This window comes from Chrysochloris asiatica, unplaced genomic scaffold (assembly GCF_000296735.1).
Source record: "Chrysochloris asiatica unplaced genomic scaffold, ChrAsi1.0 scaffold00012, whole genome shotgun sequence".
Lineage (NCBI taxonomy): Eukaryota > Metazoa > Chordata > Mammalia > Afrosoricida > Chrysochloridae > Chrysochloris > Chrysochloris asiatica.
In genome coordinates, this window is record NW_006408530.1 from 30,451,938 (window position 1) to 30,468,981 (window position 17,044).

At 39.3% G+C, this 17,044-nt stretch overlaps 1 pseudogene; it reads right to left on the reverse strand.

Moving 5' to 3' along the window:
* Window positions 1–4,333: 4,333 nt before the first annotated feature.
* LOC102826677 overlaps window positions 4,334–17,044 on the reverse strand; it is a 30,023-nt pseudogene continuing 17,312 nt past the window's right edge.

Consider the following 17,044-nt stretch of genomic DNA (forward strand, 5'->3'; position numbering starts at 1 on the left):
ATCAAACTTACCAAAACCAAAGACAGAGAAAGAATCCTGAGAGCTGCTCAGTAAAACAAAGAAGTTACCTACAAAGGAGAACCAGTAAGACTAAGCTCCGATTTTTCATCAGAAACTATGCAGGCAAGAAAGAAATGGATGATACATAAAAATATTTAAAGAAAAATTGCCAGCCAAATATTATGTTATTGGTGACGTCAAGTCGGTTCTGACTTATTGCAACCTTATGCACAACAGAATGAAACATTTTTGAAATGAAAAATCCTCACAATTATTTTTGCCACCTCATCAATTGATCTTGTTGGAGAGCTTCCTCTTTTTCACTGGCCCTCTACTTTACCAAAAGACCCTTGGATTATGGAAGCATAATGGATTATGAACTGAGCTGCTAACTGCAAAGCCATAAATTCAAATCCACCAGTCACTCTGAGGGAGATAGATGAGGCTTTCTACTCCTGTAAAGATTTATAGTCTCAGAAACCCTGTAGTGAGTCACTATAAGTCATCTAACTCACTGGCATACAACTCACAACACCACCTACTTTGACAAGCCTGATGTTCTTGTGCAGGAACTGGTCCTCCTGATAAAATATCCAAAGTATGAGAGACAAAGTCATGCCTTCCTCACTTATAAAGAGTATTTTGACTGTACATCTTCCAAGACAGATTTGTTTGTTCTGGCACTTCATGGTACTTTCAATAGTCTTCTCCATCACCATAATTCAAATGTATCAATTCTTCTACAGTCTACTTATTCATTGTCCAACTTTCACATGCATATGAGGAAATTGAAAATACCCTGGCTTGGGTCAGGTGCACCTTAGTCCTCAAACTGACATTTTATAGAGATCTTTTGTAGCAGATTTGACAGATGCCATACATACTAGATTTCTTGACTGCTGCTTCCATGCGTGTGGATTCTGGAATCAAGCAATTTTCTCCATCAGTCATGACATTCATGTCCAGTTGTGAGGACTTTTATTTTCTTTATATTGAGGTGCAATCCATACTGAAGGCTATAGTCTTTGATCTTCATCAGTACTTATTTTAAGTCCTCTTTGCAGTAAGCAAGGTTATATCATCTGCATATCACAGATTGTTAATGAGTCTCCCTTCAAACCTGATGCCATTTCCTTTATCATATAATCCAACTTCTTGCATTATTTGCTCAGCATACAGAATGAATAAATATAACCCTGGCACACACCTTTACTGATTTTAAATCATTCAGTATCCTCTTGTTCTGTTCTAATGACTGCCTCTTGGTCTATGTACAGGCTCCTCATGAGCACAGTCAAGTGTTCTGGAATACTCATTCTTTGCAATGTTATCCACAGTTCGTTGTATCCAAAGCCTTGGCGTAGTCAACAAAGCACAAGTAAACATCTTTTTGGTATTCTTTGCTATCAGCCAAGATCCATCTGACATCAACAATGATATTCCTCATTTCATGTCCTCTTCTGAATCCAGATCGAATTTCTGGCAGTTTCCTGTCAGTGTACTCTTGCAGCCATTTTTTAATTATCTTCAACAAAATTTTACTTGCATGTTATATTAATTATACTATTTGATGATTTTCATGTTCTTTTGGGTCACCTCTCTTGGAATGGGCACAAATATGGATCTCTTCCAATCAGTTGGACAGGTAGCTCTCTTCCAAATTTCTTGGCATAGATGAGTGAGCACTGCCAGTACTGTGTCACTGTGTTGAAAGATTTCAGTTTGCACTTTGTCAATTCCCGAAACCTTGTTTTTCACCAATGCCTTCAGTACCGTTGGTCCTTGATCATATGCATTTCTTGAAATAATTGAATATCAACCATTTCTTTTAGGTACAGTGACTAGTCTTCTCATCTTCTTTTGATGTTTTCTACATAATTCAAATTGTCGTCTATAGAATCCATCAGTATTTCAAGTTGAGTCTTGATTTTTTTTTTTCCAGTACATTCAGTTTGAAAAATGCTGAGAGTTTTCTTCCATTTTGGTTTTCTAACTCCAGGTCTTTGCACATTCCACTGTAATACTTGTCTGTAGCTTCTCATGCTGCCCTTTGAAATTTTCTGCTTAATTCTTTGCCTCATCACCATGTTAGCATGTGTTTAACCTCTAGTCTGTAAAAATTTTTCACTCCCCTACTTCAGTAACCATCATAAAATGTTTCTTTTATTAAGAAAAGCTCTTCCTCGCTTTTTACAACAGTGGTCTTATACAATATTTGCCCTTTTGTGGTTGACTACTTTCACTTAAAGGAGCTCTGGTAGCGCAGTGGTTACAAATTGGGCTGCTAACCTCAGGGTCAGCAGTTCGAAACAACCAGCTGTTCTGAGGGGGGGGGAAATGAGACTTTCTGCTCCTGTAAAGATTTACAGCCTTGGAAACCCTGTACAGGGTCGCTATGAGTCGGAACTGACTCCACGGCACACAACAGCAACAATTTCACTTAGGATAATGTCTTCCAGGTTCATCTGTGCTGAGTTCATTTTGTTTTATGGGTTTTCTTTCATTTATGTTGTGTTAGTGTTTATTAAATCTTTCTGATTTTACTCTTCTTTATTTTTATGTGAAGGTGTATTAATTTTCTTTGAAGTTACTCAATAATTTATTACTTTTTCCTCATTTAATATAGTTTGTTTTATCTTGAAATCTGCTTGACTTACTCGCCATTTGGAAGCTATGTATCTATACTCTTTTTGCTTTGCAGTTGACTTCATTATACATTGTTATCTCTGGTTCCCAAATTTCAGTCTTGTAGGTTTGTTTTACTTTGAATACTTCTCTATCTGGATTGAGTTCTGGGTAATGTTGTTATGTTTGTTAATCTCAGGCTGTTGTCTGCTGTCATTGGTTCTCAGTCCAAAGAACACCCTGTAGTATTTTTTATAAAGTTGGTCTGGTTATTACAAATTCTTTTAATTTCTGTTTATCTGGAAAAGTCCTAATTTCACCATCATATTTGAGGGACAGTATTTCTGTATATAAGGAGCTCTGGTAGCGTAGTGGTTACGAATCGGGCTGCGAACCTTCAGGTCAGCGGTTCGAAACTACCAGCCACTCCGCGGGAGAAAGATGAGGCTTTCTACTCCCGTAAAGATTTACACCCTCGGAAACCCTGTACAGGGTCGCTATGGGTCGGAACCGACTCGACGGCACTTAACAACAACAACAAATTTCTGTATATATGACTCTTGTTTTACTTTTTTTTTTTCTTTCAGAGTTTTTTATATATCATCCCACTGCCTTCTTGCCTGCAAGGGTACTATTGAGAAATCAGAACTAAGTCTTACTGGTTCTCCTTTGTCAGTAACTTTTCATTTTTCTTGAACTGATCTTAGGATTCTTTCTTGTCTTTGGTTTTAGAAAATTTTATTAAGATGTGTCTTGGTGATTTTCTTTTGGATTCTATCCTGTTTGTGGTCATTCATCCTCTTTATGCTTATCTTCTCATCTTTCATTATATTAGGGAAGATTTCTACCACCAATTCTTTAACAATTTTCTCTGTGGATTTCAATGTGTTTTCCTGTTCTAGAATTCCAATTACCTATAAGTTGTTTCTCTTCATGGTGTCCCACATAACTCTTAGTCTTTAATATTATTTTATTCTTTTTTTCTGATTGTTCTTCTAACATACTAGCATTGAGATATTTATCTTCAAGCTCACTAATTTGGGCTTCCATTGTTTTGAATCTACTCCTTTGTCCTGTCAATACATTGTCTATTTCTGAAATCCTTGAATAGTCTTTTGGATTTCTAATTGCAGGTGTTTATATTGTTTCAAAATATGCTTTTATTTTTGTCTATTTGTTCCTGTAGTGTTTTTCTGAGTTCTTATAAAGTTTTTTCTGTGTTCTTCTTACTTTCCTAGATATTTCTGTCAATCCTTTGACAGTACCTAAGTATCATGTTTATTTCCTTCTAAACGTAAGCCAAAATTAATAGGTTTATTTCCTGTCTTTTTAAAAAGCTTATTAATTGTTAATTGAGTGAAGGTTCATAGACAAGATCCTCAATTTTATATGACAAAGCCATGTTTTTGTTTCATAAAACAAGAAGAATCATTTTAACATGTGTCTACCTTCTAGTCCATAATATTTTTCACTTTCCCACCCCAGTAGCTATCATAGAATGCCTCTTTTTTTCTTTTTTCCAGAAGGGATAATCAATTTTATTAGCTTTAAAAAACAAACATAAAACCAGCAGGAACTAAGGGGAAAAAAAAAAAGGTTGGGTAAAGAAATATCAGAGATGATAGAGAGAAGCAGAGAGAAGAGGAAGGAGGGGAACGTTGAGAGACCCAAGACAGAACAGTACAGAGGCGTCTAAGGAGAGACATTTTCATTTGATGACAATTTTTTGACACAAGGCTTGGGGCCCAGGGCCAAGGGCTGAGGCAGTTGGTAGCAGTCCATGGGCAGTAATGTACTTCTTGTAGGCCTCACAAATGATCTTGAAAGCTCGAGCAGTAGCTGTAGGGTATATCTGTAACAGGGTCCCTGTATAAAGCTGGGCAATGGGTTACTGGGCAGACTTCCCGAACAGAGACTTCTGGAGGCTGACCCTGGGGGAACCATTCCTCCAAAGTTGAGTCATCACTGAATGTGATGAAGGTACATGAGCAGCGGGGAGGGGCATGACAGGTCTAGTTCCAGCATGGGGAGTCAATGCAGAAGCCGTGGGAATAGGATCAAGTCCTTCTATGTCGACGTTCTCTTCCTTAGGGCCTGGCTCCCCAACAAGTGGCCCTGTCACAGAATGGTAGGCGATTATGGGCCCAGAGCACTTCTGTTTCTTGTGAATCTGTTTTTTGTTGTTGTTTTGTTGGTTGTTTTTTTGTCAGCCTCAAGCCACTCGTATCTCTCCAGTGAACGTAGGTTGAGCTCCTCTGTGATTTTGGCCTCCCTAAGCAGCATCTCTTGAGTCAGTGGTCGCTCTTAGTGGGGCCCCTTTCACCGCCGTGACTGGCCCTGCCTTTCCTGTACCCGAAGGAATGTTTGTCGTGTATGCTCAGCTGTAGACTGATGCTTGGACTTCCGACTGTCAGAGCCATCATCCTGTAGTTCTAGCGGCAGCAGTGCTTTCTCTTCTCAGGTCTTCTGAGAGTTAGCAGCTGGAGCGCCGCCCTTTCGATATCTCAGACTCTTGAGAGGCTCCTTATAGGCCTTGGTGACTATTTGACGTTTCCTTCTTGGCTCTTCTGTTTCTTCATCACTGAATGGTTCATCCCTTTCATCGATATCAAAGTCAGAGTCTACCTCGTCCTGTGTGTCTGACTGGTCCCCTTGACACGCATCATCTCCTGATTCCTCTGTCAAAAAGCCCCATAAGTCGTCTGGTAGAACTCATATTCCTCCTTGTATTCCAGGAGCCCAGAAAGCAGGTCCCAGGCTTCCAGGGTGCCTGGTTCCCAGCCAAATTCATGTTATCCACTGAAACTTGGCCTCTGCCAGGGGCCCCTCACCCAGCTCGATTCCTAGAATGCTTCTTTTACCAATAAAACCGCTTCCTAACTTTTTACAACGGTAGTCTCATGCCATATTTGTCCTTTTGTGATTGACTGATTTCACTCAACACAATGTCCTCCAGTTTCATCCATGTTATGTGGTATTTTGCAGATTCGTTGTATTCTTCAACATTTCATAGTATTCCATTGTGCGTATGTACCAACATTTGTTTATCCATACCTCAATTGATACACATTTAGGCTGTCTCTATATTTTTGGTATCATGAATAGTGCTGTAATAACATCAATGTGCATATATCTACTCTTGTCCTGATTCATATTTCTTGTGGATAAATGTCATTATTTAAATTCTTTTACAGTTAGTTTCATTATCTTTTCTTCCTTAGAAATATTTTCTGTCTCTGAATCCTGATCATTTGTTTGAGCCATTCTCTCTTGTTTCTTCATGTGAGCTAAAATTGTTGTCTCAGGGACATTATGGTGTTGTCATATTTATAGTTAATTGATGATTATATGTTGATTTTTTTTTTTTTTAACTACACCCACAGGGACATCCTAGGCCCTGTGGGTGTAGTTTAAAAGTGGAAGCATGGGCACTGTTGTCCATTCACTACTGATATACCTCAGCTTATGGTAGGTTTGGTTTATGTCGGTTGATGGCATAAGAGCTGGTATTGGTTCTTGCCCAGTGAGAGGAGCTGCAGAGGGTATGGTTGTGCCTGGGCTGTCTGGTCATGGTTGCTGACTCCTGTTGGGTGGGAAAATGGAGAAACTATATGCACACACAAGAAAACAAAACAGAGTAAACAAACAAGGAATCAACAATAAAAAGAGAAAATAATAAACAAGAAAAAATAAATTAAAACAGGCAACAACTAGAAAAAAAGAACTTAATAACTAGAAAAGAGGAACAGGAAAATGGAGCTATAGAGGAGAAAATAATAATACTTTAAAAACACAGGGAGAGGGAAAATGAAAAGAGAGAGTAGAGAATAGCAAAGGTCAAAAGGAAAAAAATAGAAGAGGGAAAATGAGAAAGAAGAAAAATGGAAAAAACAAAAGTAGAGATAGAAATGATAAAATTCTGGTGAATGGAAAATGGAGAAGGAAAAGAAAGGGGATGCAGATGAATACAACAAAAAGAAAGGAAAAAAAACAGTGCCACTGTTGGACCCAGAGAGAAAACTCTGGGCGGCTCCTAACAGCCAAGGAACTCACAAGTTGGGTGTGACCGGGATGTGGCAATGGAGTTCCTAGGCCTAGATAGAGTTCCTATAGGCCTAGGTGTTATCTATATTCAGGGCACTTGATGCAGAAGTAGTTTGTGAAGGCCTTTGATGGAGCTGGTTTCAATGTTTATTAGGAACACAGGCCAGCTGAGGGCAAGGTGGTGAGTTATGAGTGTTTATGATAGACCAATACTGGTCTTGTAGCTCTGCAGATTTTAGAGGTCTTGGTGCCAAGCCTGCCTGGATCCAGGCACTGAAGTGGTATAGCCAGCCCTGTCTCAGATTGTCATGGTTCACAAGTACACTATTCCAAACTTCCAGAGAGCAGGGTATACTCTGGAGGTGGATGAGACTGGGAGCTGGCCACACTTCTGGTCACCAGAAATCACACCTATCTTATTTCCTGTGCGAATATTCTCTGTTCCACCACCTTCTGTCACCAAAGCTGCTCACAAAAGTTCAAGATGGTTATGCTGAATCTGCCTGGAGGGTCACCAGTCAATCTTCCTCTATTTTCTGTCCCTGCACAGCTTCTCCTCCCAGCAATCACTTAACCCATTTCTCTAACTTCTTCTCTGAAGTTCAGGCTTCCAGGGTTTTCATCTGCATCTGTTTCATTTGGTCTATTATATCTTTGTTGTAGAGGGTCCGTGTTACATGTCTACCTAGTCTGCCATCTTGCCAGAGGTCCTGACATCTATTTTTGTCTTTTCTTTGCTGTTTTTTTAATGACCTTTTGCTGTTTTCATGTATGGTGTTCTTTATGTCATCCTACAACTCTTCATGTCTTAAGGCATTAGTATCTCATACATCAAATCTGTTCTTGAGGTGATCTTGAAATTCAGGTGGTATATGGTGGTGGTGGTTATGTGCCATTGAGTCAGTTCTGACTCACAGTGACCTTGCACAGGGTTTTTGAGGCTGTAAATCTTTATGGAAGCAGAAAGTCTCATCTTTTTCCCGTGGAACAGCTGGGAGTTTCAAACTGCAGACCTTGTGGTTTATAGCCCGATTCGTAACCACTATGCTACCAGAGCTCCTTAGGTGGTATACACTCAAGGTCATATTTTGGCTCTCATGGACTTGTTTTAATTTTCTTCAGCTTCAGCCTGAGCTTGCATCAGAGCAATTGATGATCTATTCCACAGTTAGCTGTTTAGGCTCATGATACTGAGCTTCTTCATCATCTCTTCCCACAGATGTAGTCAATTTTATTTCTGTGTATTCCATAGGTGAGGTTGATGTGCATAGTCACCTTTATGTTGTTAAAAAAGACAATGAATTAGTCATTGGTCTTGCAAAATTCTATCATATAATCTCCAGCATTATTTTTATCACATTTTCCAACTGCTGATTTTTCCTCTTTGTTTCTAACTTCCACATTCCAATCAACACCAAATATCCTGCATCTTGATTACATGTTTGGTCAACTTCAGACTTAAGTTGGTAGAATTCTTCAGTTTTATAATTACTGGTTTTAGTGGTTGGCACATAAATTTGAATAACAGTGGTGTTAACTGATTTTCCTTGTAGGCATATGGATATTATCCTATCAAAGGCAGCATTGTACTTCAAGATGGTGGTGGTGGTGGTTTTGTGCTGTCGAGCCAGTTCCGACTCATAGCAGCCCAGTATAGGATTTCTGAGGTGGTAAATCTTCATGGGAACAAAAAGCCTCATCTTTCTCCCATGAAATGGCTGGTAGATTCAAACTGCTGACCTGGTGGTTAGTAGCCCACTTCACTACCAGGGCTTCTGTACTCAAGATAGATCTTATAATGTTCTTTTTGATGATAAGTGAGAATACAATTGAAGAGTTCTAAAATGGTCACTTGTGGTGTAGTGGCTGGTGGTGGCTGTGTGCCGTGGAGTCGGTTCCGACTCATAGTGACCCTGTACTGGGTTTCCGAGGCTGTAAATCTTTACGGGAGCAGATGCCTCATCTTTCTCCCACTGAACAGCTGCTAGTTTTGAACTACTGACCTTGTAGTTCGCAGCCGGATTCGTAACCACTATTCTACCAGAATTCCTTTGTAGTGTAGTATCTGTTCCTAATTTACTCAAACTTAGGAAAGTCTGTTGGATTTTGTTTTTCCAGATGGGTTACACCTGTATTCCACATCCAAGTGCAGGTACACTTGGTCCTGCTTTCTATGTCATTGTAATACCAAAAAAAAAAAAAAAAAAAATGTTTCTTAAGTCTTGTTATTTATCCTAGAGCTCAAATAAAAGCTTTTGTCATATTTGATTACCACTTAAAATAATCTATCTTATTCTGTTCTAGCACTTGCTTTAATAAGAGCTAAACGATTTATATGCCTAAATTGTTGTGCTGGGAACATTACTAAAGTTTTTTTTTTTTTTTTCTTTTTCATATAACAATATAGAACAGCATAATAGACATTTTCATTGCCAAAAAACTCAAGTAATGATTTTGTGCAATTTTGAAACTCATATTAAGTGACCTGAGTGGAAGTTCTGCTTTGTTTTTAATTGGTAAAGACTAAATTAAAAAAAAATAAATGAGTCTATAGCAAGTACCATCGGCTGCGGGCCCTCTTTGTTTTAAGTCTTCTACTTCACAGTTTTAAATGTCCCTACATTTATGAATTTTAAACCTTGAAACAAATATATTAAGAAAATACACAGAAAAGACTATATGATAGATAATGCAATCAAACAAAAAACCAGCATACATCTCTGAATAGTGAAATTCTATTAACTTGTGTTTCTTTATAGTTTTTTAACTTTCAAGTTTTCTGAAAGCACAAGTATTACTTCATAACCCCAAAAACAGATTTTTTAAATCATCAGATAGCATTTTGTATATACAATATGGTTGCAGTTATTTTTTTAATATACACAATAACAACAAAAAAATGCAAGAAAATCAGCACAGTTGTTTTTCCTAGGTGATAAGACCATGACTTCTTGCTTTCCTCCTTTCCTCATTTTCTATCATCAAACATTTATAACTTCTGTAATCATTGGGGACTTTTTAAGTGGGTGGTTATTTTTGGTGGGTGGGGGAAGAAGACGTTATAATCATTAATCATTTGGAAATCACCAGGCTAGTTGTTACTAATCTGAAATGAGGTCAAAAAGCTAGACAGGAGGGAGATTTTTAAGCAAAAAGTAGGTCTCATGCAAACTTAGTTTCCATGCCTACTTCAGCTGCATACAGGAGCCGCAAGCGGGTGTCTTTATCTGGTTAATGTTACCTTCTCTGTTCTCATTTCTGCTGCTTTGTTAGTTATAGGAGATGGTGGTGTGATGGTATGCTGTGGCATCAATTCCAACTCAGAGTGACCTGTATACGGCTTTGGAGGCTGTGAATCTTCATAGGAGCAGAGAGCCTTGCCTTTCTCCTATGCAGTAGATTCAAACTGCTGAGCTTTCAGTTAGCAGCCCAATTTGTAACCCACTGGTGTGGCGCTGTGGATTAATGCACTGGACTGCAAAGTCAGTTTGAACCACAAGGTCGGCGGTTCAAACCCACCAACCACTCCTCAAAAACCATATATAGGGTCGCTATGGGTCAGAATCAGCACGACGGCACTTAACAACATCAACAACATAATACAAGAGCTCCTTAGATTACAAGAGGAGGTGAATTGTAGTCCCACCTTTCCCTCCCCAGATTTTCCACCATGAGGTCAATACATCCTAACCACCCACATTCATGCTCTTCCTGGCCCACATGTGAATTGTAGAGCCATGTATTTATTTGCAAAGAAAGACATGGTTGCCTTAAAAGTCCAAGATTAAATGCCCTAAACAGATTTGCAGTTTACAGAACTCTTTCAAACTGCATTACTTTCCCCTAATAAAGTTTCCCTCCTTGATGCTGCAATTGAGAGAGAAAAAAAAACATGTTCTGTTTTATGACTCGCCTTTAAAAATGATATGGCATGAGGCTGGTAGCACAAGAAATTTGATTCCCCTGATTGGGGGAGAGGAAAAAAAAGTATCCCTAGCAGACATTATTCTATAGCAAGTACAAATATCTCTGGTTTTAAAACGTCTGAGGGTAAATGTCTGTTATACATTTTTTAACAAATTGGCAAGTTTCCTTTTGGTAATGTGTTAGCCTGAGTGACCTAAAAGGAAGCTAAGTGGCATTAAGGTTTATTTACTGTGGGCTTCAGAACTATTTTTAATAATATACGGTGCTTCTGAGGCTGTAGGCTGACAAGACACATGCCGGGGCAGGTGTTTTTACAAGTCTTCATCCCTTGAGTGTTGATATGAACATCGTGTTCATAATCATTCCTCTTCAAGCTTTGCTGTGAGCACAATGACATTTTTTGGATGCCGTTGTTTATTTTTCCTAATAACCTTCAGTACAGTAGCCAGTATTTCTTGGGCCCCTTTGGGGCCCCTTGGACAAGTGTCTTCAAGAAATGTGTCCAAGAGGTTTTACTCATCTCAGTCTTGAACATTTTTAACAGTTTCTGCCCAGACTCCACGCTGTGAGAGACAGCTTTTCCCATAGTGGGGGAGACCTGGGCTTTGGAGTCAGACAGATGCTAGTTCTAATCCCAACTCAGCTACTTCCATGAGTTAATGAACTGAGGCAGGTTACTCAGTCTCTAAGTAACTTCCTCTCTTACAAGATGGATAAATAACACATCACAAGGTTGGCACAATAAAAAGAGGTCATGTATGGAAGGTTCCAGCCAATAGCAGGCCTCATCCAAGGGTAGCTTGGATACTAATCAGTCACATCATTAGCATAGTCCTCATTGACATTTGCCTGTCAATGTCCTGCCTTGTAAGATATTGCTAAGAGTTCTTATTGGCTTGTTTTCATTGCTTAGATGAGGTTAGTGTCAGGTGAGCCTTACATATTTCCCTGTGTACTTGCTATTCCTCATCACTCACAACTATTAAATTCCTTCAGTGTAAACACCAGTCCCTCTGGTCCCCACTGTTAGATGTTTTCTGCCTAGCAGTATCAGCACCTGTAGGTCTGTTTGTCATACTATGGTGTGTTGTTATGATGCTGGAATCTGTGTCACTCATATTTCGAACACCAGCAGGGTCACCGATGGTGGGCAGGTTTCAGTGGTGCTTCCAGACTAACACAGATTAGGAAGAAAGTCTGGCAATCAACTTCCCAAAATTAACCAGTTAAAACCAACTGCCATCAAATGGACTCCAATTCACAGCAATCCCGTATGTATCAGAGTAGAACTTTCTCTCCAAGTTAATTTTTTCAACACTGATTTTGCAGAAGTATAAAGGAACATCAAAAAGTTTGCAGAAAAATTACATTATCTTTTCATTCTCTTTTTTCCTTGAACTTTTTGAAACATCCTCGTAGATTATCAGGTGCTCTTTCTTCCAAGTAACCAAGCTCACTAACCATTTGCATCTTCCAGGCACTCAAGCCAATGAAAGCCCTGTGGATCACAGCAAAATATTCTCCAATACACTGCTGAGAGATGAGTCCCCTAGGTTAGAAGACACTAACACAAGAGTCTCAACAATAAACACAACATACCAAAGATCATGAAGATGCTACAGGACTGGACATCGTTGTGTTCTGTTATACATCAGGTTATTATGAGTTGGATTAGAGTCAAATGCAGCTAACAATAACAAGTGAAAACTAGAGCTGTTTCTCTCTTTTACTCCCTTTGTTGACTTAGTCATCCCTTTAATAAACATGAATGAGTGTATGGTGTGGGGTCATTCAGATAATGTGAAGGGGAAGCATCTGTTTCCCCGGAGCTTATGGTCTAGGAAGACAGCTAGGGTGTGCACACCCATCACTACGCTAGAAGGAATGAGGCAGATTTCCTATAAAAGAGTTATTTGGAGACTCAAACAGTAACAAGAAACAACAACCCAACGTGACTTGGACAATGCCTGACACCAAAACAGATGTCTCAGCACAGCCTTGTATTTCCAGGTTCCAAATAAAAGATGAGGAAGTGAATTCAAAATACAGTATCACAATATTAACAACAACAAAAATTCCCTTTGCATGGCATCCCTTTCCCATTGGACTATGTGTGGTTTCATAAACAAGCCTGTCATATTAATTTAGTTGGTAAATATGTGTTTTATTATTAAAAATATATATATTTATCCCTTATCCTAAGTTAATATATGTGTACCCTCTAGCCAGTGACCCACCATTCGCTCTCCTCCCTTCACCCTTCGTAGCCTTCAAAAAATGTCTTTTTCAATGAGAAACGCTTTTTTTTTTTAACTTTTCTCAATATGGTACTATACAATATTTGTCCCTTTGTGACTGACTTATTTCATTCAGCATAATGACCTCCAGGTTCATCCATGCTGTAAGGTATTTGCAGATTCATAGTTATTCTTTAATGTATTGGTAAACATATTTTGGATGCAGCACCATGCTAAGCCCTGCACAAACAAAAAGCATCGCATATCCATGCTGGGACCAGACCCACTGATAACAGCGCCATTCCTATTAGCCCAGCTTAAATGCCATGCCCTTGAGGAAGTGTGTAAGATCACCAAGTTGGAATGAATTGCTTTCTCCTCTGTGTTCTCACAGCTTCTTTTGCCCCTGTTATTTGAGCCTTAATTTCTGTCTTCTTTGTATTTCTCCCTTTATATGTTGTTCCTTGTCCTCCTTTGCCAAGACAAACTCTTTTGTGATCTGCTGTTGACAGCTGCTACCAAGCAAATCCCCAACTCGTGGCATCTCAGGCCCAACAGGACAAAATGCTACCGCATCCTGCATCATCTCTAGGATCAGCTGTCACTTGATTTTCAGAAGTAGATTACCACGCCTCTCTTCTTTATCCATGTTAGTTGGAAACAACATCTTTTAGAACCTTCCAACTGTCAGTAGCAGCCACCTCCCATTCTGCTGCTGTTGTGTTGTTAAGTGTGGTTGAGTCCATTTCGACTCATAGCAACCCTGTATAGGATTTCTGAGGTGCAGCTGATGAATTTGAAGCACAGACCTTGAAGTCTGCAGTCCAGTGCTTAGCCTACAGCGCCACATCTCTCATTTCTTTTCACTACACTGCCTTTATGTGCTGCTTCTTAACCATTAGAGAACAAAGAAGACATAACTACTTTCCGTTCATAAATTAGCCTTCACATCAGGCATGCTGAGAATGCTTTGCTCAGGCCTGGGTTTATTAAAAACACACCTAGGAGCCTTCAATGGACAGGGTTTAAGTGTGGATCAGGGCTTCCATTATTGAGCAAAGAATAAAGGTGAGTGGGAAGAGAAGGGAAGATTGAGGGGTATGTTCAATTACCAAACAGAAATAATGCTCAAAATAAAGAACCAGCAGTCCTAGTCAACTGATTTCTCCTTCATTGAGCTCAACCCAAAATACTAACACATGTGGAGACTTCAAAAATTGGGATATAATATATTTACATTTCTGTTTTAGCATATAAACTCTCATAAGGACAACACACAGGGAAGTGTTTAACCTGCAGTAACAGCAGCTAACATTTTTTGTCTATTACCAATCTTGGTGTGGCACTGCAAGATAATGCACCTGACTGAAAAGTCGATTTGAACCACAAGGTCAGTGGTTCAAACACACCAGCCACTCCTGGGAAACCCTACACAAGGTCACTATGAGTTGGAACTGACTCGATGGCATTTGACAACAATAACAACATTTTAGTGCACTAAACTCCCACAACCCGTCATCAACAGTGTCTCACTTTTCAGAGAGGTTACATTACTTGTTTGAGGATCACAGCTGGGAATTAGCAAAGTGAGGATTAAAATAGGTTTTCAAACTCAAAAAAAAATGTCTCGACAAGTATATAAACAGACTGCTTGTTGGTCACTAATGTCCCCTGCTTTTGACTGTTTTTTGTTGTTGTTTTGCCAAAAAAATACACAGGAAATATCTCTGATCTTTTTCTTCATCTACTCCCTACATGCAAATCATGAAGTCTTGCTGGTAATGACTTCAATATGGATCCCCACCCTAGCCAATTTCTCCTCTTCTCCATTGTTAAAATTCTGATCTAAGCCACCATCACATCTGGCCTGGATCTCTGGGTACTCTCCAAATGAACTCTTTGCTTCTGCTCCTGCTCCTACATATAACATCCGATTTTCCCACGTGACAACTAGAGTGAACCCCTTAAAGTATGAATCAGATCCAATCACTTCTCTAATTAAACTTTCCAAAGTTTTGCATTGACATTAAAATAAACTCTAACAATGTCCCACAAGGCTTGCTAGAATCAGATCTTTGCTGCTTGTTACTAGGTGTCATTGAGTCAGTTCAGACTCATAGCAACCCTATGCACAATGCTGCCCAGTACTGCAACATCCTCACAATTTTTGTTACATGTGAACCCGTTGCAGCTGTCACTGTGCCAATCCATCTCATTGGAAGTCTTCCTCTTTTTCACTGACCCTCCACTTTCACCAGCATAATGCCCTTCTCCAGGGACTGGTCCTTCCTGATAATATGTGCAAAATATGAGAGACTAAGTCTCACCATCCTGGCTTCCAAGGAGCATTCTAGCTGTACATCTTCTAACACAGATTTATTTTTGCTTATGCAAGTCCATGATACTTTTAATATTCTTCTCCAATGCATCCATTCTTCTATAGACTTCCTTATTCATTATTCAACTTTCATGTGCATATGAGGATACTGAAAATACCATAGCTTGGATCAGGTGCACCTTAGTCCTCAAACTGTTATCTTTGCTCGTGAAAACTTTAAAGAGGTCTTGTGCAGAAGATTTGCCTAATGCCACACACTGTTTAATTTCTTGACTGCTGCTTCCATGAGTGCTGATTGTAGATCCAAGCAAAATGAAATATTTGACAACTTCAATCTGTTTTCCATTTATCATGACACAATTTATTGGTCTAGTTGTGAGGATCTTTGTTTTCTTTTTATTGACGTGCAACCCGTACTGAAAGCTGTAGTCTTTGATCTTCATCAGAAAGTATTTTAAGTCCTCTTCACTTTCAGCAAGCAAAGTTGTATTATAAGCATATTGCAAGCTGTTAATGAGTCTTTATCCAACCCTGATGCAATGTTCTTCTTCATAGAAACCAGTTTCTCAGATTATTTGCTCAGTATGCAGATTGAGTAAGTATGGTGAAAGAAAACAGCCCTAGTGCACCCCTTTCCTGATTTTAAACCATTCATTATCTCCTAGATGTGGCACTGTAGGATAAGCACTAGACTGTTAACCACAAGGTGGTCAGCTGATCCTTGGAAACCCTATACATGATCATTATGAATATTAACCTGCTTGGTAACACTTCACAACAGATAGTCTCTTATTCTATTCTTCTGACTGCCTCTTGATATAAGGAGAAGTACATCATGCGTGGCAAAGTTTCAATAGTCTCAGGGGACCCCATGACCAACTGGCATAACATAATCCACAAAGACAATACCCTACATCCTACTTTGGGGACAAACATCTAGGATCTTAAAGCTCATGAGTTGCCATCTAAGATGCAAGTATTGGTCTCTCCATGTGCAGAAGAAAGAAGAATGAAGAGAAACTGCCTATGCTTGGAATCAATCCATAATCCACTGGACTAATGGAATGTGTGAACATCAGTCTCCACAACTCTAAGACCAAAAAATTAGATGGTACCCAGCTACCTCGACCAACTGCTCTGAAAGGAACCACATTAGAAACCCCAGATACAGTGCAAGAAAATGTGGAACAAAACTCAAAGTTATGAAAGAAAAAAAGATATGGGGCTTACTGATCAGAAGGAGACTGGAGGAAACCCAAGATTAACCCTTGACCACTCTTCAGGTCTGGTAAGGAATTCACCCTTGGGCCCAATTTTCAGCCAAGCAGTAGACAGGTATATAGGGGGGGCAACAGCACTATAAGGCATGCTCACCATGGAATGATTAATCATTCAAAATCAAAAGGGCAACATTTGCCTAAGGACAAAGTTGATAAAGGATGGGAAGCTAGGTAGAATGGAAATAGAGCCACATGGAGGAAATGGGATAACGGCTCTTGCATGGGGGAGGTTGCAATCATTGAAATGAAACAAAATGATTTGTTGAAAGTAAAATGATGATCTTGTCTGTAAACCTTCACTCTATTCACAATAAAAATTAAAAAATAAATGAAAACTTCCAACAAAATGGATTAACAGGGTGGTAACAGCAATTGACTCAAATGTAAAAATAATTGTGAGGACGGCACAGGACCAGGCAGTGTTTTGTTCTGTTTTGCACAAGGTCGCTATGAATCGAAACTGATTTGATGGCACATAACAACAGCAAATATCCTAAACCAATACCCAGCTGTCATTTGGTCATGCTGTGGTGGTTACATGTTGCTATGCTGCTTCAATCTATGCCACCTGTGTCTCAGGTATCAGAACGGAG